Source organism: Kogia breviceps, chromosome 14 (assembly GCF_026419965.1).
Source record: "Kogia breviceps isolate mKogBre1 chromosome 14, mKogBre1 haplotype 1, whole genome shotgun sequence".
NCBI lineage: Eukaryota > Metazoa > Chordata > Mammalia > Artiodactyla > Physeteridae > Kogia > Kogia breviceps.
The window spans coordinates 38,908,163-38,935,940 of record NC_081323.1 but is presented as its reverse complement, the minus strand read 5'-3'; the positions used below and the strand labels follow the sequence as shown (position 1 = coordinate 38,935,940).

Here is a 27,778-nt window from a genome sequence, read left to right as displayed (position 1 = left end):
AGTGTGTAGCATCTCCAATGGTGTTCCACTCAGATTCCCTCGGATCCCTTTGACCTTTTCAGTGTGCCTTTCCTTGCCTTCTAAGTGTTTTGCTTCTAATTGTCCATCTCTATGATGCTCTATGGAGAACCTCCCTGGGGCTGTTGGGTTGGCTTGAGAGACAGAAGTTCCTCAAAAGTAATCCCTATCCAATGATTGACTGGAGTGGAAAAAGGAAAGCCCAGCTCTTTTGCCTTGGAGTTAGGCAGAAATTTGAGGTGTAATTTACATTACCAACCTCTCCTGAGGGCTAAGGCTGAGGCTAGAGCTTGGCTTGGCTTCTTTCCTTCTCTGTCCTGCTTTCCACACCCAATTTTTCCCAAGAGAACTTCCTCAATAAATCAAGTTGCATGAGAATTCTCATCTCAAGGTCTGCTTCTTGGAACCCTCTGCTAAAATAAGGACCATACAACTCTGTACAGAAGTATAGGGAGAGTAGAGAGTCATTCTAGAGAAGGAACATTTGAGTGGCTCAGAGTTCCTGGTGCTCTGGTCTTTGGGAATTTCCAGTTGGATTTATGCACTGGGAATCTGGCATTGTGAACGTAGAGTCTGCCAAGCTAGAGAAATTCTCTTGCAATTTCAGACTTGAGGTCAATAACTATTGATTGGCCAAATTTCTGTCCCCAACAGTCCCTCTTGGGTCCAATTCTAGATAAGTGATATTCAAATCTGGAGGATTCTTGGCTTACAGCTGTCTCTCCTTCTCCCTCTTGCTTTTAAGACTGGCTCTGAAGATGCAAAAATGGCACCACAGAGCTCTGGGCCTTAAGATGCAGGACCACGGGCAGCCATACAAGCAACATCATGGCCTTTTGGGTTGATGTGGCCATTATTTCAGCCCCTACATTTTATCCCATAGCTTTGTTTTCCTTTGCGTTCCAAGTCTGGACCTACAGGTAGGTCCTATGTAGAAATCCAGGTCTGCCCCATAGCAGGCAAAAATTCCATTACTCACTGTGGCTTAGAATAATATGTATATAATAAAATATTTACCATTTTAGTGCATGCTGTATGCCATTTTACAAATGAAGAAATTGAGGTTTAGAAAAGAAAATTAGGGCTTCCCTGGTGGCTCAGTTGGTTGAGTCTGCCTGCCGATGCAGGGGACACAGGTTCGTGCCCCAGTCTGGGAAGATCCCACATGCCGCGGAGCGGCTAGGCCCGTGAGCCATGGTCACTGAGCCTGCGCGTCCGGATCCTGTGTTCCTCCGCAACGGGAGAGGCCACAACACTGAGAGGCCCGCGTACCGCCAAAAAAAAGAAAAGAAAAGAAAATTAACGTGCCCAGATTCACAAGGCTACTAAGTAGCTGGGTCTTGCTACCAACAGATGAAGGATTTGGTGAGCCACATATGAGTCCTGAACCTCCATGGATCCTACAAGTCATAGCATTTTCTACCCTGGCTTTGCTGACCCAGACTGTAACACTGGGATAGTCTTTGGTTTTCTTGCTAAGTGTGCCAGTTGTATTTTCCAGGTTAGGGCCCTGACATCCATCCTCTGCTGACTCGTTTCTCCCGGGAGCTGACACTTGCTTCTCAAAATGTGTCTTCAATTTCTACCTGCCATTCCCTACGTATATACATAACAAGAGGATGTGCCCTAAATGCACATCTCTGGGGACGTCCTGTTTCAAAGCCCTGCTCACTTCCTGCCAGGCTTAGCTGTGGCAACTGGGGACCTAAAACCCTCACTGTGTCTTAGGTCGGATTCCCCAGAAGCAGAGCCCAGGACAGGAAAAATCAGGTGCCCAGGGTATATTGAGGAAGGGTGATTAGGGGAAGCCTCTAAGGGAGGAAAGAAGACAGGACAGGTGAAGAAGGCAAGCAAAGATGTGTGCTCTGGCAAAATCTAACCTTGGCCTGATCCATGAAAGGCTCTGGAGACACAATTGTCCCCTCCTTAAGGCAAGGGGGCTGGCCTTTTGTACCCCTGCATCAGTCAGTCATTGCTATAGGCTTCTCCTGGTCGGGGGTATAGGGGTATAACCTCCTAGGCATCAGTTAATGGCAATTCTTGGGGAAGGAGGCCTCTGTGAGCCCTTAGCAGCCAACACTGAAAGCAGCCGGGGGCTGTGGGCCCTGCCCATGCAACAGCATCTATTCCAAGTGCCTGAGTCCAAGTCGGGCTCTGAACTGACAGGCTTCAGCAATCAGATCCCTTTCTCTCACCCCACCTCCCTGCTCCTGGACTCCTCCTGCTCCCCACCAGCCCTTGTGACTGGGATCCCCCATGCCAGCTGCTCATACACAGCTTACTTGATTTTAGTACAGAGTAAACTGCATTGGCGCCCAACACTTTATTAGTGTTCTAAATCTTTGTTTACAGTTACCAAGACTCCCCAGGTGGCAGCAAAAAAGTCAACAAGGAAATAATACTCCACCAGCTGGCGTATTAGTTGGGGATCAAACCACCACACAGGTAACGGCTGGGTGTGCGCCCACAATCCTCAGGGCATTGCTGGCCCTGAAGGCTCATCTGGAGTTATGCATTTTAACCCCCTTTCTGAGCCTGCCTCTTTATCCTCCACGTCTTCCAGTTCTTTTGCACCATGTGGAAGCTGAGGAGTAATGAGCTTTGAAGCTGTTCCACTGCCTTTGAGAGCCCATAGTTGTTCATTTGATCCAGTTGCTTGCTGCTACGTACATCAATCTCTTGGCAAAATCTGTGCCATTACGTCCCATTGTTTCCTTAGTCTAAAACTCACATCTTCTGATGCTAAATCCTATGTGTTTCTTGTTGTATGAAATGAACACTTTAATGTAGCCCTGAAGAAAAACTCTCCAGCTCTTCTTATCTGGGACTGAAGAAATTAGGGTGAGTCCAAAGGAAGTCATTCAGAGGGGCCAAGAGAAATATACTAAACACTGCTGCTATTGCTTCATGCTTCCTGGTTTGATTCCCTGGGCCACATGCATGTGACCCATGGGCGGGCTAGAGACACCATGAGGGTGGCAACAGGCTTGGGCTTTAGAGCCTGTGCCCGAATTCTGGTTCCAGAAAATCAGAGCTGCGTGACTTGGGGCAAGTGACTTAAAATCTTCATGCATCAGATTTCTTCTCCATAAAATAATAGTACCTATTATTTAATGGCTGTGAGGATGACATTTGAAAATATATGTTAGACACTCAGCCTCAAGGCTGTGTCTAGATTTGGTGGGGCCTGAAGTTTATTTAAATATACCCTCCCACAAATTTTTTAAAAAAATTAAAGCATTTGCAGATTTTATAAAAACACTTAAATATGTGAACATGCTAAAGCCACTTTCAAGGCCTTGGGAAAGCTCCATGTATGTGAGAGGCCCCAAGCTTAAGCTTTATTAGCTTCATATTAAATCTGCTTTTCTTAACAGTCAGTGCTCACTAAATATTAGCTATCAGGGATCTGGTGTGGGAAAGAGGGGCCTCAGCTTCTTATACATGTGTTCTTAATTAGACTCCATGCTTCTTGGGAGTGAGCCAAAGACCCAATAATATGGTCTGGTGATCTGGGGGGAGTTTAGGAGAATGTATTGTGTCTGGGTGGGACAGTACCTTGTGAAAGGGATGTGACCAACTGTATTGCCTAGGATAAGTAATGTTAGCTGCTATAAAAAACAACCCCTATAATTTCAGTAGCCCCCAAATACAAAAATGTATTTCTAATTCATATAAAGTCCACTGGATTCTCCTGGTTGGTGAGACCCAGACTCCTTCATCTCATGAGTCCCCATCTTAGTTCTTAGACTCCTCTCCATCTAGCTGATAGATAGGGAAAAAATAAAGTGGAAGATAGCTCATGGGAAATCTTCGTGGGCCACATTCTACTGGATAAAACTCAGACACATGGCCACAAGTAACTGTAGAGGAATCTGGGAAATGTGGTCTAGCTGCGTAACCAGGAAGAAAGGGAAACAGATTTGGTGAGCCAGTTTAATATCTGCCAAACCAACTTTCCTTTAAGTTTGACTAAGGATCACAAGGTGGGGCTGAAGTAAATTTTACTTGAGTCCAATAACAGGCAGAATTTTGTCTCTAGACTGAGTAGACAAGAGCTATGAGAAACACAGGAGATAAAAGGGAATAAATCATAAGAGGTAGGCCTATGGCTTCAAAGGTTAGTATGTCTTTTGTTGGCCTTGTACTGATGCTACTGGAAGCCTTACTCCATGGGAAGGTCAAGAGGGAACCTCTCCACTTCCAGGATGTTCAAGAAGAACAGGGGTCTGTGGAAGTATAGGAAGAAGACCCTGGGCCAGACCATGTACCAGCCAGAGATAGGAGCAAAGAGTGGGAAGTAGACCCCATTCCTGAGAGGTAGGAAGCAATTCATGCTGAAAGAAAAGTTCACAGTTTTGGAGAATAGACTAGAATATCAGAGAGGAAGCATAAGACATTGTATTTTTGAAAGGGAAGAGGCAAAAACCACATTGGAAAAAGAGAGTCAACTCTACCCTTTGGCCATAGCATCCAAAAGAGAAGAGAAATCTGAAAGCATTCCACATAACACGGAGAGCAGCAAGCAAGCCTTACTATGGATTCATACTCTCCATCATCCAAGTCTACTCAGCAGTTTCCTCCGGCAGAATCACAAAGCCCTGCAGTGACCTCAGGAGCCAAGAGTGAGAACTGTCAGCATCAGGGTACAGGTAGGGGTATTAATTAAAAGATGTTGGGATTTCTGCTTATCATGGGACCCTGAGGGACCATGGACACTTGAGAACTTCGGGTTATTCTCATCTGCCTACCACAGAACAGAAAACATTGGATTGGTAATTTTCCTTTTCTTCTTTATAAAAATTTAACTCTATTCTGAAGTGCTGTGGCTAAAGCTTATAAAGAGTCCAGTCTTCTAGTACATTTCCAGGATGGCAGCTTAAGCAAAGAAGGAAGCAATCACTTTCTACCTTCACCCCATAGAATAAGGTCACCTGACCCTCAATTCTGAAAGCCAGTGGACTCCAAAGTTAAACTTGTCAGAGCCCTCCTGCTTCAAGGTCTTCACATTTCTTCTCAGCAGTTGCTGGACCTCCTCAGTCAGCTCAGTTTTACCCACATCTCAAGGGTTGATTTTTACCTATGTAGGAAGAATTTACCCAGCTTTCATGGTATAAATTTTTTCTCAATGCTCTGCCTCTGAGCTGTACATAATCCTGTTTAAATATCTAGATCATTTCCTTCCAAATAAAAATTCTTTCCAAATTTCTTTCCCCTATCAGGTGGCTCAACACCAACTGGGTGAGTACTATGACCAGTTACCCTGCTCCTTGTACCGCCCTGTTTTGGCCTGTCCCACTGGATCTCTTGCTTAGTCTCATGCTGTCTTCTCTGCCTGGAACCATCTTCCCACAGAGCCTTGCATGCCTCATTGCTGCTCATTGGTAAGGGCCAGCTTAAATCTCAACTCCTTAGAAACCCTCCTGTGATTAATTTATCTAAAACATGACCTACCTCTGTCATTCTCTTCCACCATACTCTGAAATTGTATAATTTATTTTTATTTATTTAAATAAATAATCTTGGTTGTAGGTTTTTCTCCTTCATCACTTGAAATATGTCCTGCTACTCTCTTCTGGTTTGCAGAGCATCTGCTGAAAGAGCAGCTATTAACCTCATGGGAATTCCCTTAGGTGTTATTTGTTGTTTTTCCCTTGCTGTTCTTAATATTTGTTCTTTGTGTTTAATTTTTTATAATTTGATTAATATGTGTCTTGGAGTGTTTCTCCTTGGATTTATTCTGTATGGGACTCTCTGTGCTTCCTGGACTTGATTAACTATTTCCTTTCCTATATTAGGGAAGTTTTCAACTATAAACTCTTCAAATATTTTCTCAGTCCCTTTCTTTTTCTCTTCTTCTTCTGGGATCCCTATAATTCAAATGTTGGCGCATTTAAAATTGTCCCAGAGGTCTCTGAGACTGTCCTCAATTCTTTTCATTCTTTTTTCTTTATTCTGTTCTGCAGTAGTTATTTCCGCTATTTTATCTTCCAGGTCACTTATCTGTTCTTCTGCCTCAGTTATTCTGCTATTGATTCCTTCTAGTGTCGTTTTCATTTCAGTTATTGTATTGTTCATCTCTGTTTCTCTTTTCTTTAATTCCTCTTGATCTTTTTAAAACATTTCTTACATCTTCTTGATCTTTGCCTCCATTCTTTTTCTGAGGTCCTGGATCATCTTCACTATCATTATAGAACTTATGGGGTTTTTTGCACTCATTGCTATCGGTCTCCCCAACCAGAACACAAAATTCACAACAGGAGTCACTCCGTCTTGTTTGCCATGATAACCTTAGGACCTCTGGGAACATAATAAATATTTGTTGATTGAATGGGTTCCATATTCCACCTGCCTGCTGATTTTTTTTCACCAGCAACAGCATCATGGTCTTTTCCCTTCAGCATTAGCCACAAGTTAATAAATACAGCTCTGTTCCCCAAAACAAAATTTTGCATTGATAGGGAATGACATGCATGCACTTTGAACCAATATTTGTCATTTTCTATCTTGGAGAAATTTAACTAATAGCTCAGCCTTACAGAAAACATTTGCTATTATACCAGCTACATCTGGGGTTCTCCATACTTTTCCTAGAAAATACATATAGGACTGGGAAAAGAAGAGGAGCATCATTCAACTACAAAGCTTAGAAAACTCTCTTTTCATCTCCCTCTTGGCTCTACAGTAGATATGATTAATGTATAGAATTGCCCCCTCCCTCGGCTGCTCTTTCTAGACATGATACCAAACTGTAAGTTTCATACATCAAAATTATGACTGGCTTATTCATTTCTGTAAAACAAGTACCTAGAACAGCCCCTGGAATGTGGTTGGTGCTCAATAAATGCAAATTCAATGCCTATTGAATGACCAGATTTATAAACATTTGCCAGTTAACTGGACAGAGTCTTGGCCCTTGAGAAGAAAGGAGTTGGCCATAGCATCCCAGAGTTAGCACTGCCAGAGCCACTAGGAAGAGAATGGATTCTGCAGATCCGAATGTTAGCACATTAAGGAGCAGAAGGCTGGAGATCATCTTTGCTTTGGTTTAACAATTTTTTCTAGACCTCTTTATTCAGTAGAAGTTAGTTCCCAGTAAGAAGTCAATTCTATAATGAGAAGTTTTGTTCTTCCATTATTTTTGAGACATTTAAGTTCCAATAAAAGGGGTTAGGACTGACTTGGTGTCGGAAATTAAAAAGAAGACAAAACATTTGCATGTTTCGACAATAGCTTCACACTTTCACCTGTGCTATCTTTTCTTAAACACTCTTGCAATTATCTGAGAATTAGGATTCCATAATCCAGTCTGAAATGGTTTCCTCTGGAGGCTCATGTATATGCATTCCTTTCTTGCTTTCTCCCTGACTTCTGATTTTGCTTACATGCTTGGTAATCACTCCAAGGACGAGGAGGACACAGAGAGCAGTGTGGAGCATTGATTCAGTCAGCAGTTTGTGTATTTTCCTTCTTATCCTGGATGTGAAGCCCCATTCTAAAATTTGCTATTAAAACCAGAGCCTACCTTAAAGATAACATTATCTTTTTCCCCCAATGGTCAAACTCTGCATAATAACATCAAATTGTATTCACTGTCTCTCCAGAGTGGTTCACTGCTTTTAATAAGTAAGTGGAAAAGGGAATGTTGTTCTTGGTTCTGGCTGTATTCCATAGCAGAAGCTCAAACTGCACTAGGGTGAAGATTGCAGTATTTCTGCAAGGGTTAGAAGGGATCCCAACTATCCAAAATAGGTCAATATGCCCAGATGGAGACCGCTGCATTTACATGTGGTGTCTAAGCCTCTTTTCTGGCACACAGTTGTTTAAGAAGCCAGTTTTCTTGGTATGTCCTGATAATCCCACCTCATTTCTGCCAAGGGCAAGACTGAATGAGAAAAGCATGACCAAGGATAACCTCTAAAACATGGTTTTATGTTGACCCCCTGCCATCCCCAGGAGATATGATGGTTTAAGAGAGCTATGCATCTTTTGACACTCTCCCACTAAGGGATAGAGTCTGTGTTCCCACCCCTTGAAATCGGGTGGGCTTTGTCATTGCCTCAACCTAAGGAGTGCAACAGAAGTAACCCTGAGGCTGCCGTGTGCTGAAGGTACCAGGTGGAGAAACCACTGAGAGAGAAGAGAGATGGCCAATGAACCCCAGCTGTTCCAGCCCCAGCCATTCCATCTTCCCGGGTCACGGAATGCCATGCATGTGAATGTAGAAAACTTCAAGATGACTCTAGCTCTAGTTGCTTTCTGACTGTAACCACCAAGAGCTGGGAGCCAGATGTGCCCAGAGGAGCCTGGCTGACCCCAGAACCGTGAGAGACACTAATAAATTATTATTGTCTTAAGACCCTATGTTTTGAGGTTGTTGGTTACATTGCAGTAAATAACTAGAAGAGGAGGCATCACTCATAATATGATGTAGAACTCAACCCAGATGATTCTCCTGCCCCCACTAGATACCAGACTGTGGTAGGTGGCACTGATGTGGACACACAGAGACAAAGCAATGCCACACGGGACGTTGGAGCTGGTAGCTGTCTGCAGGCTATGATTTGATAGAGAATCAATGGAACCTCCCCAAGGGCACTACTCTGGCCCCTGACCGTAGTAATTGCTTCGATAGGATTTGCATCCTAGCAAACGTGCAAAATGCTAGAGATCCCCACGTACAGGGAATTTCAAACTAGGAGCACTTGAGATTTTGAGAAGGGACTGTCAAGGAGGTAGGGTGCAGAGCAAGTCTAGTGGGAACAACCTTTTCCTTTTCTCTGTTCTCAGGGTCAGGGCTTCTTTCCAGCCTCAGGGGTGGAACATGTGACTCCAGTGACCAATCAGTGTAATACATTCCTCTGGCCAATATGATTGCTGTAGGCTTGGACATGAGGTCCAGGCCAGCCAATCAAAGTGAATGTCAGGACCTTCACAGGGAATTCTGGGGGAAAGATGTTCACTCTTCTTCACTAGATTGGACATTAAAAGGATGTTGCTCTGAGAGCTTCCAGCAGTCATCCTGTGATGAGGAGGCAAGGATCCTGGGAATGGAGTAGAAAGAGGGAAAGCAGAGGAGAGAGGAGGCAGACAAACTGATCTTGATATCTTTGTTTGTACCTCTGTATCCAGCTATTCTTGAACCTGGACCTTCCTGGGTTATTTTGTAATTTGAGCCCATAAATTTATTTTGCTTGTTGACTTAAGCAACTAGAATTAAAAGAATATCAATGAATACATATATGCTTAGCTTCTTTAGAAGTTTATGTCTGGGAAAAATTATTTCTGCTGCTAAAAACGTGTTTAGAAATATCTGATATTAGTCAATTTGATTTAGTCCTTTTTGTTTTGCAAAAGGAAAGGAATAAAGTCAAATTAGTACCCTGGTCACCTGACATAATCCCATGTAATAATAATGATGATAAAGATAATGATGATGATACTAACATTGACTGAGCCCTAATCCTGGGCAAGACAATGTTCTAAATGCTATAGATATATTAGCTCATTTAATCATCTCAATAATATTATAAGATATGCCATGATTATGCCCATATACAAATAACGGAATTGAAACACAGAGAAGATAAGTAACATTCCTCAGATCACACAGCAGTAGTGGTGAAGCTCGGATTGAACTCAGCTCATTCTCTTAGCTGTACCCTGGTGCTGTCTCTGACAAGGTAAAGTGATTTTTGAACAACCCCTGGGTTCTGGGCCCTTTGTCTTTTCACAGTGCCTCCATTCTTAAAGCATGCAACCCAGAAGCCCCATGTTAAATATAAGTGGGAGAGTTTCCATCACTGTGGATTTGCCTCCATCATCTGTTCTTATTCCAGCAACAAAGTACCTGCCTTACTTATGTCAGCTTGGGTCTGACCTCTTTCCCAGAGGTGAGACAATGCAGAGATCAAAGAGAAAATTTTTAACGTAACTTGTCAGATTGTTTCTGCTGCCAAAAATTCTCATGCTTAAAAATATGGCACAATACTCTATTCTTCAATTTAAAAAAATTAAATTGTAGCTGACTCTCGGTCCTCTTTTCACTTGGGTTGAGGAAAATTCAGTCTCAGTGGGTATGAAGAGTCTTCCCTCCCACCACCACCCCAGTTCCGAGAAGGGACCAAGAAGCTGTGTGCAGCATAGAATTTGGGGAGTTCCCCCCATGGTGTTTGGACCCTGTATGTTCCTTGTTCAGATGTGCATAGTCCTTGGAGGGAAGGTGGCTCTGACAGACACCTCATTGTTACTCTTGGGTGCAGGGCACTTTGTGAGACTGGTTTCCCAGAGGCTGGGGCCAAGCTTCCCTCATGGGCCTCACATCCATTTAATTCTAAGGAGATGCGAGGGTGCCAGATCGGAAGCCACCATCCCTTTCTTTGTCTCCGCTAATCTTCACCTCTCTGCTTTTACTATTTCTACCTTCCTTTGGATGAAGAACGCAAGCACCCTCACTGTCCCCACTCCGTTCTTTGTAGCACTTTTCACATTGCATGGGTTTCAGCCTAAATTAAAATGGGCTTTTTAAAGAATTGTAGGGCATTTAACCATTCAAGCATAATTTATTTTACTATTCCCTTAAATACATTTTGAAAAATCTCTTAGAAGTCCAGTCAGTTTAGGGGTTAGTTAGTGCATATTTTAATTGACCATTCAATTTCAAATAAATATGGAGGAAATTATAACCCTCTCCAACAGCTCAACGACAATTTAAGGAGAATAAGAACCTGATTGAAACCATTAGGAACTTAGAAATCAGACTCAGATGTGGTCAGATGTGGTCAAAGAAAAGCCGAGGAATTTTTAGATCCTGTCTTATTTTGCTTTTAAGAAAAACGTTAAATCCACAAAATTAAAAGAGATATTGCCCTAAATTTGAAATGATTTAATAAACAGATTGGATGCAATTATTATAGTTGGCATTGAGAAATATTGATAACTAAAATTTTATCTTTTGAAAAGTAAAAATGATCGTTCTCACCTAGCCTCTAGGCTAGAAGCTGGGGAAGAAAACATTTCAATATCCTGTCCTCTGTTACATATGTTGATCAACCCATGTAATCAAATTCCTGATCAGATGGGCCATCTGCAGACACCCCGAGAAGGAGAGTTTTCTATCAGCACCATTTTATTTATTCCATTTTTGGATTTGTGGACTTCACTGAATTTTGTGGTAGGTGAATAACAGCCTAATAAAACTATCCCCAAAACTATTCTTAGTGTGTATTATATATCTCATACGTATAATGTGTTGTTAGTTGTATCTTACATTATATATTGTATAAATGCATCTATGATTACATCATATAAAATTATAGGCCTTCTCTTCCCTCATCTTTCCTCTCCCCCTCCCATCCCAGCCCCTCTGCTGCTCTGCTCTCTGGCCTGACTCAGCACTGGGGGCCCCTGGAGAAGATGCCAGGGTCGCCACCTCCTTTGTCCAAGCCTAGGTCTTCCTGAGCCTCCCCTCTTCCTCTGGCCCTTCCAGGGCCTTCTTCTCCTTCAGTTTTGAGGCCAGTGGTGTTGTGACTGCCCTGCCAGGCTCTCTGAGAGTGGTGGGTGTGAAACGGGTCAGGAGTGATCTCGATTTCCAGACTCACCATGGTCAAATTCACCATGTGAGGGTGTAGACCGTGTTTCAGGATTGGCCCAGCATTCAGCTCTATGAGTAATAAGTATCCACAAGCAGTTTTCTTGGAAGAAGGTGTACATCAGTGTCAGGGAACAGTTGCCACCAACAATATATCAGCAATACCTACATTTTTGTTTTTTTGAAACAAAGTGAGAGTTGATCAGTATCAAGGAGCAGATGCTGTGGGACTAGAGGAAAAAATCAAGCAGCACTTAGAATACAACCCTGGAAGCAATGAGGACACAGATATTCCAAAAGGCTATATGGATTTTATGTTTTTTTATTAACAAAGCTGGCTGTGAGTGTCTTAATGAAAGTGAGGAGCATGGATTTGACAACTGTTTATGAAAAGACATGACCTTCTTGGAATCTGATTGGGATGGACAGCTGCTTATTACTGTGGTCTTCAATCAGCCTGTTAAGCTTTATTGAATGAAATTTCAAGGTCCAGATAATGGTCAGAGTCCGAAATACGTAAAAATTTCTATCAATCTACCCCTATCTATGGATTTTGAAGAGGCAGAAAGAAGTGAACCAATTCCAGCTCTGGAACTATCAGAGGATGATATTAAAGAAGATGGTATTGTCCAACTTCATATGTTAAGTTTCAGAATGTTAACAGCGTAACTATATTTGTTCAGTCCAATCAAGGTGAAGAAGAAACAACTAGAATTTCATATTTTACTTTTATTGGGACTCCAGTCCAGGCAGCAAACATGAACGATTTCAAATGAGTAGTTTTCAAAAAAGGAGAAAGCCACTAAGGTACAAAAGACACTGGAAGACCATATTGCAGTCAGATCTACAGCTCTTGGATAATTGTTTGATTCTTGCCAGAGACCTTCTTTTTTTTTTAAATTTAATTTTAAAAATATATAGTTGATTTACAATGTTGTATTAATTTCAGGTATACAGCACAGTGAATCAGTTATACGTATACACATATACGCTCTTTTTTAGATTCTTTTCTCATATAGGCCATTACAAAGTATTGAGTAGAGTTCCCTGTGCTATACAGTAGGTCCTTATTCATTATCTACTTTATATATAGTAGTGTGTATAAGACTTTCAATATTTCATTCATTGCCATTACCAATAAATCATTGCCTTTGTTCAGATGGTAAAAAAAAAATTATAACAAATAATTGGACATGTTATAGAGTTGACCCTTGTACAAGCAAGGTTAGGGGCACTGACCCTCTGTGCAGTTGAAAATCCAAGTATAACTTACAGTCAGCCCTCTATATGCACATTTCTTCTGTATCCGCAGTTCTGTATCTGTGAATTCAACCAACCTCGGATTTTTTTTTTTTTTTTTTTTTTTTTGGCCACACGGCTTGCAGGATCTTAATTCCATGACCAAGGATTGATCCGAGCCCTCAACAGTGAAATTGCAGAGTCCTAACCACTGGATAGCCAGAGAATTCCCAACCTTGGATCTTGTAATACTGTAGTGCTATTCAGTGAAAAAAAATCCAAGTTTAAGTGGACCCACACAGTTAAAATCCATGTTGTTCAAGGGTCACTTGTAATTGTTAATGAGCTCTTTACCACTCCTGCTCCGGTTTCAAAGCTGAAGACACCTAAATTCTTTTGACCCCGACAAAACTTCCTCCTTTCATAAATATGCCACCCCAACTTTCTCCACAGGCCTGACAGTAAAACAAACAAACAAACAAAAAACAAAACAAAACAAAACAACTTTCCTTGAGACTAGTCCATCCCTGTGTCAGGTTGTTTTTGATTTGTTTTGTTTTGTTCAGTACATCATGAGGTCAAGAGCCATGAAGTCAGCCTACTGGGCCTCTAATCCTGGCTTCACCACTTTAACAGCTGTGAGTGAGTTCAAGTCAGCTCCCTCTATTTGCCCAGATCACCCACCTGAAAAATGGAGGAGTAATTGAATTCATCACCCAAGGGCATCAGGAGGACTAAATGACTTCTAAGAATTCAGGGTTCAGTCATTCAAACAGTGACTTATGCTCACTCAATAAATGATAGTAGTAGTAGTAATATTATAGTTATCCTCCTGTTGTATGGATTCTCAAAAACATCTCAAATTTTAAACTACTTAGGCTTTATAATTGGATCAGAGTCAGCCTCAGCCCTATTTGGAGAAACAAGGGAACGTGACCAGCAAAGGCTTCATGGTCACAACCTCGGAACAGGGCCAGAAAACCCATATTTGGGGCATCCCTTTTTGCTGCCCTGTAAATGGCCTTTATTTGCTTTTCCTGTCTAGTCTCTAGATTAATTGCGAATTTAGATGGAGGAACTTGAAGTTTGCCCATAAATTTTCTGTGTTTAAAAAGAAGATTTTTATCACTGAATATTCTGCAGTGAGCGTGAGTCAAGGAGAGTGACTCAGGCTACCAGAGGTGGCCAGCCATGAATCAGCTTATACAGAAAATTAATCTCTCCTGGCTTCTTTGGGAAGTTAGCAATTATTAGTAGACGGTGAGAGAGAGTCTTCAAAAGAGGCATATGTGACAATGTCACCTAAGTATCTTCCAAACTTGTTGATATTGGAGAAAAGTTTTTCCCTCAAGTAAGCTTTGGGGGGATGGGGCGGGGAGCTCTTAGCGAGCAGATGCAGCAAGAGGAAGTCCTTGGGGCCTGAAACTCAATACAAATGTGAGTCGACTCCCAAGAAATACCCTGGTACTTTCAGGGGAAGATAAGATTTCAAACACCTATTTGACACAACATGGGTTGGTTTCTACCCACTGTTGAATACCTAGGATATCTTGAAAATGTTTACCCAACCATTTTGAGAGTCTGACTATCTGGCACCCCACAGCTGAATACAAATAATATCCAGGTTTTGGGGCCAGTGTGAACAGCCATAGAACTAGGGAATTCAAGAAAGAACATGGAAGAATTACCCACATCAAGCCCTCGCTTGAGGCAGCCTTACATTGAAGCCATCACAGGTTTTCCTCCTTCTTTCTGTCTGTCTCTATCGGTGGGTTCTTAAGATGTGGTGCCCAGACCAGCAGCATTGGCATCACCTGGGTATTTGTTAAAAAGGCAAGTTTTTTAGGCCTTTCCCAGATTTACTGAATCAGAATCTCTGAGGTTGGGACTCAGAAATCTATATTTCAACAAGCCCACCAGATAACTCTGATGCATGCTAAAGTCTGAGGATTACTGCTCTAACTAAAAATTACTGATATGTCTCCCACCCCCAGAAATTCTGATTTTATTGGTCTGGAGAGAAGCTGGATGATAAGTTTTTAAAAGGTCTCCAAGTGATTTTATTGTGCAGCCAAACTAGAGGCATGAGAAAATCCCACTGGACTCTGTGCCAAGCCAAACACCCAAATACGTGAGAGTCTACCTCCAATAAGACTCAAAGGCAGAGCTGGGCAATGTTGTTTTGGGTGACCATTCTTCTTGGGGTCTATTCTGACATTTCTTTAAGCGTCCACCTTTCTCTTTTCCTTTTTAGCTGATGTTGCATGTTCACCAGGGCTCACTCTGACTGCATGAAGTTCCCTTCAATCTACCTCTCAACTGGCATGTGGCCCAGCCAGGCAGAGCTGGGGGTGATAAACAAGGGATTGAGGCCAAAGCTCTGTATTAATAGAAGAAGTGTATTTGCCCCGAATAAATGTCCCCTCTATACTCTTCCCTCTTGAATCTCTGGCCATCAAGAACTCAAGGATGTGGGATTTTAGTCATCATCCCTCACTTTCTTTCTTTGAGAACCTAACTAATATCCTATACTATCTTCCCACCGAATGTTGCCGAATCCCTTTTTCAAAAATTCACCACTCCCAGGGCCTTCCTTTTCATTTTCAGAATTCTCAAATTATGCAATGTTCTCCCCTTCTGTTAAGCCCAAATCTGCCTCTACTGAGTGTCCAATTATGGATCTTAGATCTGCCTACAGAATGGGTTCCTCTATGTGTCATTACAACTCGTCAAAATTGGGACAGTTATCAGGTCTCTGCTAAATTTTCCCTAGATCTTCTTTGAGTTCAGAATTCAGTTTCTAAATAGTGCTTCTGTTAGCAAATGCTCTTGGGGTCCAGCCCAGAACCCCCTTTCCTGGACCACATTCCCATTCCCCAGCTGCTCTGAGTGTTGCCATTAAGATCTCATGACTACATCTTCTAGAAAATTGCCCGAGGCTGATGGAAGACACAGCAATGGAGATGTGTGTCTCCCCTCAACCAGGGGCAGCCATAGCCAATGACTGACAGATATGGGGGCAAAGAAGCCCAGCTTCCTTGTCTCAGAGTGGGAGAACACACCCACACCTTAGTCCTCTCCCCTTTCCTGAGATTCTTTCCACAACAAATCACTTGACGAAAATCCCCATTCCGGGCTCTTCTGGGAAACTTGACCTAAAACATTTCCTTTTTAAGTGCTCACTCAGGTTTCCACACATTTATTTGACCAGCAGGATTAAAAGTCTGCTGAGCCCCAAAGGAATAATGCATAAAAGAAGGCTGGAGAACAGGTCTGACTGGTTTTGTGGGGTCAGAGTCAAGGCTGCAGGAGGCCTGGAGAGCAGCTGCTACCCCACAGATGCTTTGCAGAAGGGAAAAGACCTGATTCCCAATGCCTCTGTTTTCATACCCCAGCCACATGTAGTAGATTGAATACAAAAAAAAAAAAAAAATGGCCCTCTTTTTCCACCCCTTGCACACTTATTGCAATGTGATTTTGCAGTTTCTCTAAGCTAGACGCAGATTGTGTTTCCTATCCCTGGAAACTGGGCTGGTCTGTGATTTGTTTTGATGGGTAAAATAGAACAGAAAGAATGTTTTTCCAGCTCCAAGCCTCACCTCCAGTGTCCTTGAGCACCCTTCTCTCTCAGACCCTTAGCTATCACCATGTGACAATATCCAGACTAGCCTGCTGGAGGATGAGGGACATGTGACTCATCTGTGCCATCCCCCCAGCCAGCAGCCAGCTGACAAACAAGCATGCGGGTGAGGCCATTCTTGAGCAGTCATCCCCCAACTGACCACCGACTCACAAGCAAGCACAGCAGAGGTCAGCAGAGCCCGGAGCAGAAGGACCACCCAACTGAACCATAACCTGGAGAACTAATAGTGATTGTTGTTTGAAGATGCTGAGTTTTGGAGTGGCTTGTTAGGCAGCATTATCATGGCAACAGATACTTTCACAACAGATGCCCCACAATTTTCAGACCCTTCTTGGATAAAACCAAATGTGGGAGAGAAACATTAAACTTCAAAGTACAAACAGCTCTGCATGCCTGATTTTGGACTTGGGGAGGCAGGTTTGCAGCTCAGAGCCCTGGAGAGAGCAAGGGTTCTGGTGACCAGAGGACACAGCACCGGAGGCAGGGGCAGGCTTCAAGCTCAGGAGAGAACCTGTGAGCAGCAAACAACACACCCTGAAGCCTTCTGTGTAGTCACAGGGGAAGTGATGAGAAGGCAGGTTCTACTTCTGTTCCATGGTCCAGCAGAGGTACCTGGGAAGCAAGCAGAAAGCAAATCAGGGAAGTTGACTAGTATGACCAATAGGAGCTTCCATTTAATAAAAGATGTGTCATAAAGGAGAGAAGGAGAGCAAAGTCCAGAAATGTGAAATGTGGGGGTAAAATTAGAACTAGCTTTTCTCTTTTTGTAGCTTTAAATTTTCTTTATGATGATATAATAAGCATCCAGTAATTTGTACAAATCTTAAGAGTTCAGCTCAGACCAATATGAAGGCATTTTCTAGCCCCCAGAAGCTCCCTTATGTCCATTCCCTGTCAACACTGCTACCTCATACAGAAGTAACCCTGTTACTTAGTTTTGCTTGTTTTTGAACTTCATACAAATGGAATCATACAGCATGTCTTATGTCTGCTCATCATTTTGAAACTGAGCAGAACCTTGCAGGGCCCCTCCCAGCTGACCAGAGACTTATGGCTCAGCTAATGTTCCAACTGCAAGCAAGACCTGATGGCTACTTAGAGTTGCAAGATTGAGACAATTATTTCTGAAAATAGAATATTGCCCCCTCCCCAGCATGTAGCCCCCTTCCCCCTTTCCCTATATAATCTCCAAGCAAAACCTGGGGAGTTGGGAGTTGGTTCTTTGGGACATGAGTCCACCTTCTCCCCAGGATGACCAGCTTCCTCAATAAAGCTACCTTTCCCTTTGCCCAACTCTTGTCTCTCAGTATTGGATTCTTGAGCAGCCAAATTTGAGTTTGGTAACAAATTTCATCTATAGGATCTATATATGAGGGTACATGTTATAGTAGTTGATTCATATTTTATTGTTCTGTAGTATTCCATTGCATGAATACAGCCCAATTTATTCTATTCTATTACTATTAGACATTTGGGTTCTTTCCAGCTTTGACTTTATAGATAGTGGTGCTATAAACATTCTTATACAGTCCTCCCTCAGTATCTGCAGGGGATTGGTTCTAAGACCCACTCTGGATACCAAAATCCACAGATGCTCAAGTCCCCTATATAAAATGGCACACAGTGTTTGCATATAACCGACACACATCCTCCCTCTCATATACTTTAAATCATCCTTAGATTACTTATAATATCTAATATAATGTAAATGCTATGTAAATAACATTTCCCATGCACAGCAAATTCAAGTTCTGCTTTTTGGAACTTTCTGTATTTTTAATTTTTTTTCTGAGTTTTACCAATCCACTGTTGGTGGAGTCTGAGCATGTGGAACCCTTGGATATGGAGGACCAACTCTGCATGCCTTTTGATGCACATATATACTCTTTCTCTTGAGAAAACAATGGTTTTCAATCAACCCCTCTTTTGTCCCTCGTCTGGCCTGGGGAATGACCCAACACCCTTGTTCACCTGCTGACAATCCGTTGCTTAGGTAAGAAGTTGCATTTGAATCCATATTCAATCCCAGCTCTGAGAGGAGGAAAGGAGAGAAAAAAGGAAGAGGAAGCTTCAGTGACAACAGAAATGATAATCAGTCCCTCTTAGCTTTACATTTTCTCTCTAGTAGCTCTCTAAGATGCCAAAAATAATGACATTCATCTGAATTAAAGATGTGAAGACTCTTTTAAAGATGCAAATGTGCTTTTTAGAAGGACAAACACATAGAATAATTAAAATGCTACAGTTTCCTGGTGCTTCATGATGTTCAAATTGTCCTCTTATTTACTAGCCCCTCACTACTCAGAGTGGTACACAGACCAGCAGCATCCATTAGCCCAGGAGTATGTTAGAAATGCAGAATCTCAGGCCTTTCCCCAGACTTATGGAATCAGGCTCCCCAGGTAACTTCCTGTACACTAAAGTTTATGAAACCTTCTAATATTCCCCATGATACTCACAAGACCTGGTAAAACAGAGAAGGGAGGAGTAACTGTTCTCATTTTACAGATGGGGAAATCAAGATACAGAAAGATGAATTTGAGTAGCAAGGGAACCCTGCTGGTTCCATGCAGGAAAGGCCTCTAGATGGAAACTGCTGATTTTCATTACTTCACGCTGAAACCCATTGACATGCCTAACACGTAATAAGGTCAGCCAGCCTGTTTCTCCCTAGAAAGCGCTGTCCTGATGGAATGCACCATGGTCTGAGTCATTTTGTTTGGAGGTTGACATGAAAAGCCATCAGAAGGACACAAATGTGTCAACATGATAAGGGCCGGGGCGGGGGAGGGGGCAGGGTGGAGGAAAGCAGAGGGTTGTGGAAAGGGGGGATGAAGCAGCGCCAGAGACATTTCAAGTCCCAAGCTTTCCTTACTCCTCCCCTGCCTGCAAGCAAGAGATCTGTGCTGTGACGCAGTCTGCAAGAGGCTGTTGGCAGCCAGCCCAGAGCTGGCCCAAGCCCTCACTGCGGTGCTCTCAGCTACGCAGGGACACTGGAGGCTGCCTGGTGCACCTCTGCTGGGCCCTGCAGAGCATCCGCACCACCTGTGCCAGAGGGGACACAGCACTGCTGCAAACAAAGCCAGCCAGACTGCAGAGCTGGCTGGAAAGCTGGGTGCAGTAATGCAAGACAGGTACAGCTCAGGGCATGCCTGGCTACAGCTGCAGGGACTGAGGACCCTAGGGTTTCATTGTCTCTTTCTGCCCCTCCAGAAAGCAGCTCCAGGCTGCAGACTTTCTCACGTGGCTTGGAAATATCTGGATACTCTCCCTTGACCCTGAGCCCTGTGGCAGTCCATCAGCCAGGATGATTCCGGCTCAGCAAAGTTCAGGGTTCAAATCAGTGAAACTTATCTAGTCTCTATGCCCCCCAAAATCCAGCTGGAGCTGGCTGGAAAATACTCAGGGCTCTGCCTGTCTAGGTGCTGATATAGGAAGACTCCAAGGAAGCCTGCAGCTCCCCCCTCACCACCCCCACAGATGCCAGATGTCAAAGGTACAGTTAACAGTGGCCTTCCAAAGCTATTGTCTGATTTATTTCCATACCCAAAAGGTTGGCTCTAATGGCAGATGTTCTGGAACGGGCAAAGGGAAGGGGGTACCACACGCTGGTCAGAGAGCTACTTAGGGCAGGTGACAAAGTTTGTGGGCTATAAAACCACAGTGTATACTTAGTCATCTCCCTAAGTCTGAAGAGTAGAACTCCTGCTGCTGCCTTGACCTGCGGCCTCCCTGTTTCTCCTGGCTGCCCAGTTTGCTTTCACCTTGCTGCTATCAATGGTTCTCCTTCCCCAATGTTGGGAGATGGCTACCCCCCTCTATGAACAGCTGTGGCCTCTTTACACAGTCAGGGTCCACTTGTATGGCCAGGACACTGATACAACCTCCCAGCTGATAAAACTAGGCAAGGATGAGGGTCAGGTTTCCAGGCCAAGGTCAAAAACTGGTCTGTGTGTTGGAGTGAGTGTTGGTGGGTGGTCAGAAGTAAGGAAAGAAGGAGGTGAAGGTCACTGAAAAGAATCAGTTCAAAAATCACTGCTTGAGGGTTCACTGTTTCTCAGGCAGCCCAAGACTTACTTCCTACTGAGCTTTGCCAGGGTAAGTGGTACCCTTTCCTACTCCCCGTTGTGTACCTCTCCCCAGTACCCCAAACAGGGCAGATCAGCAGATTCACTCAAAAGCCTACTGTGACAGTGGAAATGCGTTTAAAAATCTTCACAAAAGAAATGGTCTAGCAACGTACGTGTTAGATGCCACGTGGCTAGGGTGTTAATCCCAGATGCCATGTTTCCTGAATTTGCTTCCATGCTTTTCCCACCTGCTTGATTCAAGCAAGCAGAGCTTAAAAATCTCTTAGATTTAGTCTTCTCTTTTTTATTATTCTCTCACCAGCCTCCTAGATACCGGCAGATCATTCATTCATTCATTGATTCATTCAATGAATAACTATTGAGCACCTTTCCTGCATGAGTTATTGTGCTGATGAGGCATAGACATTGTTTCTCCCATATAGGAGTTTCTTTATTCTACAAATATTTGTTAGCACTATCTGTTCACCAGCATTGGGTGAGGTGCTAGGGAGGGTAAAAAGGCAGAGAGCATACAAGCCCTGGGGAAGCTTTGGATATATCAGGAGAAACGTGCAAGGTCACAGACAGCCCATTTCTGTTGTCAAGGAAATGGACCCTTGCTACAGAAGTTTGGATCCTCTGAAAGCTTGTGAGAGATGCAAGGCCCCACCCCAGACCTGCTTAATAAGAACCTACATTTTAACTGAATGCCCAGGAAATTCCAAGCACAGCGATCTTTGAGACCCACTGATCTAGACAGTTGAAGTTCTAGGAGTTTAGGGGAGACAGATTATCATGCACTTCATGATAATAGTCAAGAAAACATCCATGCAGGAGTTTGCCTCTGACGAATCACTGGGCTTTGGCTGGATACAGAGGGCTCGAGGGCCAGTAATTTGCCACTTCCACAGAGTTAAAACCAAAAACCAAAAACCAAAAACATGTCTGCAAACAGCAGAAGGCAGTAAAATTCTGCAATCACATTTTCCACAACAGCAAAAGCTTTGAGTCAGGTAGGATGAGTCTGCAAATTCTTGTGGCTGACGGTTTCAGGAACCCCAAGTGGGAGATTGCCCAGTTTGGACAGCTTCAAGCTCCGATCGCCTGGTGCCCTGGAATGGACCGGCCCCCATCCAGTTCCTGGCCCTGCCCACCCTGCCTGGCAGTCAAACAGATCAACCAATGAGAAACTGGCTCATTATTTTCCAGCAGTTATTCAGCCAATTGGCAGCTTCCAGCAGACTGAGTCCTGGAGTGGCATCATCTGAGCGTCGTTGGTGTGGCTGCTTTATCAAGCCGGCCCAGGAGAGCAGATAAATCACTGTGAAGTTGCGGTTAGAGGCTGTTTGCGCCGTGACTATCGCTTAATATTGGATCAGCCTGAGGGGGTGCCTCAATTTTACTTGCACTGTCCCTTCCTACATTCAATTTAAGAATTAAGGTTTTTGTTTTAAGTATAAAAACTGAAACAAAGGAATAAAACAGATCGAAACATGACCTGTGTTTACTGTTATCTCCTGTTTCTGCCTACCGTCCCAATTGTCTATGTTTGTCCAATAATTTAACCAGAAAAAGATGATACAGAACTTCACAACACCATTGAATGCTTTGCTTAAAATTCAGGCCTGTGATCCACAGTGATGAAACCTGCCCATCCTTTCAGAAGTCATGCCAAGGAGAATCCGCTCCAAAGCAAGTAAGCTCTAAAGACAACATGGCCCCAGTCATCTATCAGCAGGCAGATTTCTCCTCGGAATTATTTTCTAGCAACTGGGATGGGCTCGTGCTGAGTCATCTACACCCTCTCACCCTTGCAGCCGTGGCTTGTTTTAGGAGGCAGCTGGCAGAGGCGAGAGCTGAGCTGAGGCTGGGGAGCAGGACCCAGCTGACTGGCTCACAGGAAATGGAAGTTAGGATTTCTGACTCATCAGCTCTATTCTAATCCCCTTAATCTGATGCTTAATTAATAACATGGCAATTACATCTGTCCTGAACCCACCACCACTCACCGTGTCCCCCAACACCTCCTGCCCTCTCTTCTCTCTTCTCCAGGAAACTGGAAGCACTAGTCAGTCAACTAATTCTCTTAAGCATCACCCTAGGTGTGATTTCAGATTGGTGCAGGCTGGGGTTATGCCAGGCAGGAGCAGGCACCCACGGAGAAGAGGAGACATACTCCTCTTTATCTCGGGACTCTGCTTATAGGAAGGAGCTTTTGAGTGGGAAGGTTCCAGCCTCAAGCACTGATCTCCCCATTTGCTGCACACACACACACACACCCTCCCCCATCTATCAGAGACTGATCGTATTGTGCAGTGCGTTTGAAATGATCAAATGGAACAGTGAGGAATCCGGAAGCCACACAGATAAGGAATGGTTGAAGGAACTGATGGAGCTGAGATGAAAGTATTTCAAACGTTGGAGGCGGCGGCATGTGAAAGAGGCAGCAGGTAGGTTTCTGTGATTCCTGTGCGTCGGATGTAGGATGTAAGCTCAGGGGACCAGGTGCTTCCTCACAATGAAAAGCCCCCAACCACGGAGGCCGGACCCTGCCTGCTGGGGTAGGAGCTCCCCATCTTGACAGGCACTTAAGCCGAAGTTTCTTAGCTATTGTAGGAGACACGTGCATTATTAGGGAAAGGGTGGAACCGAACTTTATGATTCTTTCATCTCTGAGATCCTGTGATACCTGCAGGGCTCGCCTTCACAGGGTAGATTTTATGGCCTCATTTTACACGTATTATCCCCTGTCACTCCTGCAGCACTCCAGTTAAGTGGGTACAGTTGCTGTATTTTGTTTACTATTCCCATTCCCCCTGCTTAGAATACTCTTGCCTTAGGTACTGTGTGGCTCTCTCCCTTCACAATATTCCGGCCTTCTCAGTGTTTTATCTCCTCCAAGAGACTTCTCTCTTCTGCTCTTTGTAATATGGCCATTTCTTCCTCCTCTCTCCATCCCTTACCGTGCTTTATTTGTCTTTATAGCATTTAGCGCTCTCTAAAATTGGGTTACAAATAGATCTGTTTCTCATCTGTCTCCTCTATGAGAACAGAAGGACATTGGTTGGTTTTGCTCACTGCTCCATCCGCAGCACATGGAATCAAGGTTGTGGCCCATGGCAGGGCATGTGCGTGCAACGAATAGATGAGTCTGTTTTACAGATGAGACTGAGGCATTGGAGAGGGGAAGTAACATCCCAAGGGTTACACAACGAGTAATTAGAAGAGCTGGGATTTGAGCAACTTGGTTTTGGTGTCCACACACGTAACTGACATATACCACTTGACCCTTTGAAGAAAACGTGTTTTCTTTTTTGGTGGTGAGGGGAGCAAAATTTAGGATATGATTTTCAAGTTTAGGTCAATTATCATTATCAGAAATAAATTTGAATCTATATTCTTATTAAGCCTTTTTATTTTTTAAATTTTTATTTTATATTGGCGCATATATGATTAACAATGTTGTGTTCGTTTCAGATGTACAGCAAATTGATTCAGTTATACAGCCATGTTTCCTGAAGGAAAGCTGAAACCCCTGAAAATCCAATGGCTGGCTCTGGCCAGAGTTACCTCTTGTTTTATTACTTCAAATGACTTGTGCCCTGTAAGCTGGTGGCCACTGGTTGCCACCAACGTGGTTTCAAAAAGCCCTGAGAGAGAGAGGCAAAAGGCAAAAGTCAGAGGGCACGAGGTTACCTTTTGCCTCACCTATCTTCAGGCTGCACAGTGATTTGATGAGTGCAGCTCAGAAGGAGACAGTGAAGAGCTCGGCAGTCACCTGGTCCTAATCTACCCCTGGGCAGATATATTGACTCTGACACAGCTCCCATGCCTGGAGTCCTCAAAGGCAAATTTGCAAACTGAGGGAAGTTTCCTTGCCTCTCCGTGATTTGAAACCATATGCTATGTCACTCTTCCATCAAAGGGGCTGAATATATGTTCCCTGCTTCCTCCATCCAGGTTTTTTCCATGACAAAATCATTTTTATTTGAATACCAACAGGTCATAAAAGGGACTTGACATTGGTTTTTGTAGTTGAAAAATAATACAAACTTGAAAGTCAGATGAACTGGAATTAGAATTTGAGTTAGTTACCCTGTGCGAACCTCAGTTTTCCTAACTGAAAAATAGGAACTAAGTCTTCACATGGTTTTTGTAAGGATTAGATGAGAAAGCATAAAGGCAGACATCTGCCACTGATTTTCTTCTTAAGTGTCAGATCATTTTGCTGCTAGCCGCCTTCTATTCTTTCTGTGGCTGGGTACAGAAAAACGCATTATCTGAAGGAGATATTGTGTCAGGGTCCGCAAGTCAGCTGGGGCCACTCGGCATCTGTACGTCCACTGGGGCAATTTTGCTTCATAAATCTCATTTTGAGATTTAGGCTGAAAATGGAGCAGCTACTAGGGAGAAACCCTTCTCGTGACGGAGAAGAAGCTTCCAGAAGCACTAGTGGAAACATGCACTGTCTCCTTCTAAGATGTCATTTCAAAGAGGGAGAAGCCAACAGTGTCTGATGTCAGAAAGACATCAAGCAGCAGTGACCCTGTCACTTCCAACCATATGCCATTGGCCTAAGCAGGACATATGGTCAAGGCCAATATCAGTTATGCAAGAAAGTCCACACTTTCCTTGGAGGTTGGGGGTGGCAGGGGGTGAAGGAGTGGAGACAAGCTGAACAATAATCTACTACAGTTACACACATGAACTTCAAAGACCACATTTTCAACACCACCATGGTTCTTCCGTTCTCACTGGCTCCATTTCTTTAAGAGACAAAGGGGGAGAAGTTCACTGGCATTTGAGTCATGTTGGCGAAACACTGGGCAAACACACGACATAAATAACAAAATTTTCTCAGCTACCTTTAAGAAATCTATTAAATTAATAGACTGGTGGTTTTATCATTGTGTTTTGTTTTCAGGACCCTTGGTGAATATTGTCTTAATTAGGATTAATTACATTTAAAGGAAACCGTAAGAATAATGTGAATGACTTAGCCCTGCTTCTTTGCAACCAGAATACTAAATGAATCACTAGCAGCTTGACAACAGCCAGCAGCCTGTGACAGAGGTATAGAGCGTGTATTTTGTTCCATCTTCTTATATACTCTGCTGCTTGAGTCATGACCATGCTAGAAACCTCTGTGTAATGTTTAGGCTTCTAGGTGCCTAATACATAGAGGAACTGAAATGAGTCCAAACACAAAATTATTATTGGAATGGAATAAAAATTGGATATTTTTAGAATCGTTCATAAATATCTACTGTGGATTTCATTAATTCATAAATGTTAAAGCTAAAAGATCACTCAACTACTCCTGATACATGTTCCCAGGGACCTGATTTAGGCCAACCCCATAATTTTACAGATGAGGAAAACTGACTTGAAAGAAAACTCCACGTGTTGTTCAAGGTCACCCTTTAGCCATAACAGATCTTAAGCTAGATCAGCCCAGGTTTCCTGGCTCCCAATTCCAGAACTTTTCAGCTCACCATGTTTGTTAATAAAGTAAAGGAATTGTGGTTATTTAGCCTGAAGGAGATCTTAATAGTTTTGGATTTTAAATAAATGGAAGTCTTTTCCATCATCCATGGTGCAGAACTCTGGGGTCTGCACCAAATGGAACAGGCGAAAGGCTTATTTTTTAGCATAAGGGGTGCTCCTCAGTCTACGGAGAAATAAGATGAGAACAGAAGTAAGGATCTTCAGTCTTCCTGTCAGCATGTCCATTCTGTCACCTGGCCCTCCATGTGCCAAATCCAGTGGAAACTTTTCATTCTTTGTGCTGCTTGATACCTTTCTGACATCTGATGCTGTTGGCTTCTCCCTCTTTGAAAAATCTCCCCTCGTTTCCTCCTACTCTGCTGATGGCTTTCAGTTCTCTTTGCAGCTCTGCTTTTTCTCCATTTATCCCAAATGATGGTGTTGCCCTTGGCCCCTCCCCCTCCTCACTCTGCACGCTGAGGACTACGGCTCTCAAATCTTTACCTCCAGCCTAAACTGCTCTTCTCAACCCAGAGCCCTGGTTCATCTCCTGGTGAACACCTGTTGGCCCACAGGTACCTGACAACAAATTCTCTCCCCATGCTCGTCCTTCAAGCAACCATTTCCTAGGACTTCCTTGGCAGTCCAGCGGTTAAGACTCCGTGCTTCCACTGAAGGGGGCACAGGTTCGATCCCTGGTCGGGATATTAAGATCCCGCATGCCACACAGAGTGGCCAAAAACAAAGCAAAAGCCAGAAAAACCCCAACCACTTCTTCTCCAACGTGGAGTAGCCAAAACAAACAAACAAAAACAAAAAAAACCCAACCACTTCCTTCTCCAACGTGGAGTAGCCAAAACAAACAAACAAAAACAAAAAAAATTCAACCACTTCTTTCTCCAACTTCCCCATCTCAGTGCAACTCATCAACATCCACCAGGTTGCCCAATCCAGAAATGAGGGATTCAACGTTGATTTCACTTTTCCCACCACGTCTCACATCTAAGCACCCACCAAACCCTGCAATTCTTTATCCTCAATACTTTCTAATTGTCCCTTTCCCTTCACTCACAGATGCTGTCTGAGTTCAGTCACTTTGTCCTCTCTTGCCTGGGTTATGTACTGGCCCCCTAATTGTTCCTTCAGCCCAACTCCAGCCCTTCTGTACAAGCCATCTGTACAGAACACACATTCTTCAGTGAGTTTTCTCTAATAAGGGATAAATTTGAACTTTATATGGTAGCCTGGTTTATATCAGCACTTGTACTCTGAGCATGGGACATTTGTTTATTCAGTCGACATTATTTATTAAATGCCCACAATGGGGCAGGCCTGGAAAAACAATAGCAAAAAAAAAAACAAAAAAAATATCCCTCTCATGGAGCTTAAAACCTAGGAACCTAGAAGGGGGAGATATAAAATAAAAATTAAAAAGATACCTGTAATAAATAATATAAATCAAATATATATATATATATTATATATATATATATATATTATATATATATATATATATATAAAGTTAGAGAATAAAAAACACTTGTCAGAAAAACAGAGCAGAGAAGGAAGATTAGGAATGCTGAGGGGGGAGGGCTGAAATATTACAGAAGGTAATTATAAAGGGCCACACTGAGAAGATGCCATTTAAAGTCCTTGCCCATGGTAGGCACTCACAAAACTACTTCTTAAATGATGAAATACATGGATAAATGCATCGTTTTGTACGACCTC

General features: G+C 43.2%; 1 protein-coding gene and 1 pseudogene across 1 annotated transcript in view; both read left to right on the top strand.

Annotated features, from left to right (window-relative positions):
- LOC131740994 (thioredoxin-like protein 1 pseudogene) overlaps window positions 1-12,384 on the top strand; it is a 37,632-nt pseudogene extending 25,248 nt beyond the window's left edge.
- A 10,472-nt stretch (window positions 12,385-22,856) lies between these two features.
- SNAP25 (synaptosome associated protein 25) overlaps window positions 22,857-27,778 on the top strand; it is a 158,286-nt gene continuing 153,364 nt past the window's right edge. Inside the window, exon 1 of the mRNA XM_067012692.1 lies at window positions 22,857-23,010. The gene's annotated coding sequence lies outside the window, so the exon portion shown is untranslated. The remainder of the gene's footprint in view (window positions 23,011-27,778) is intronic.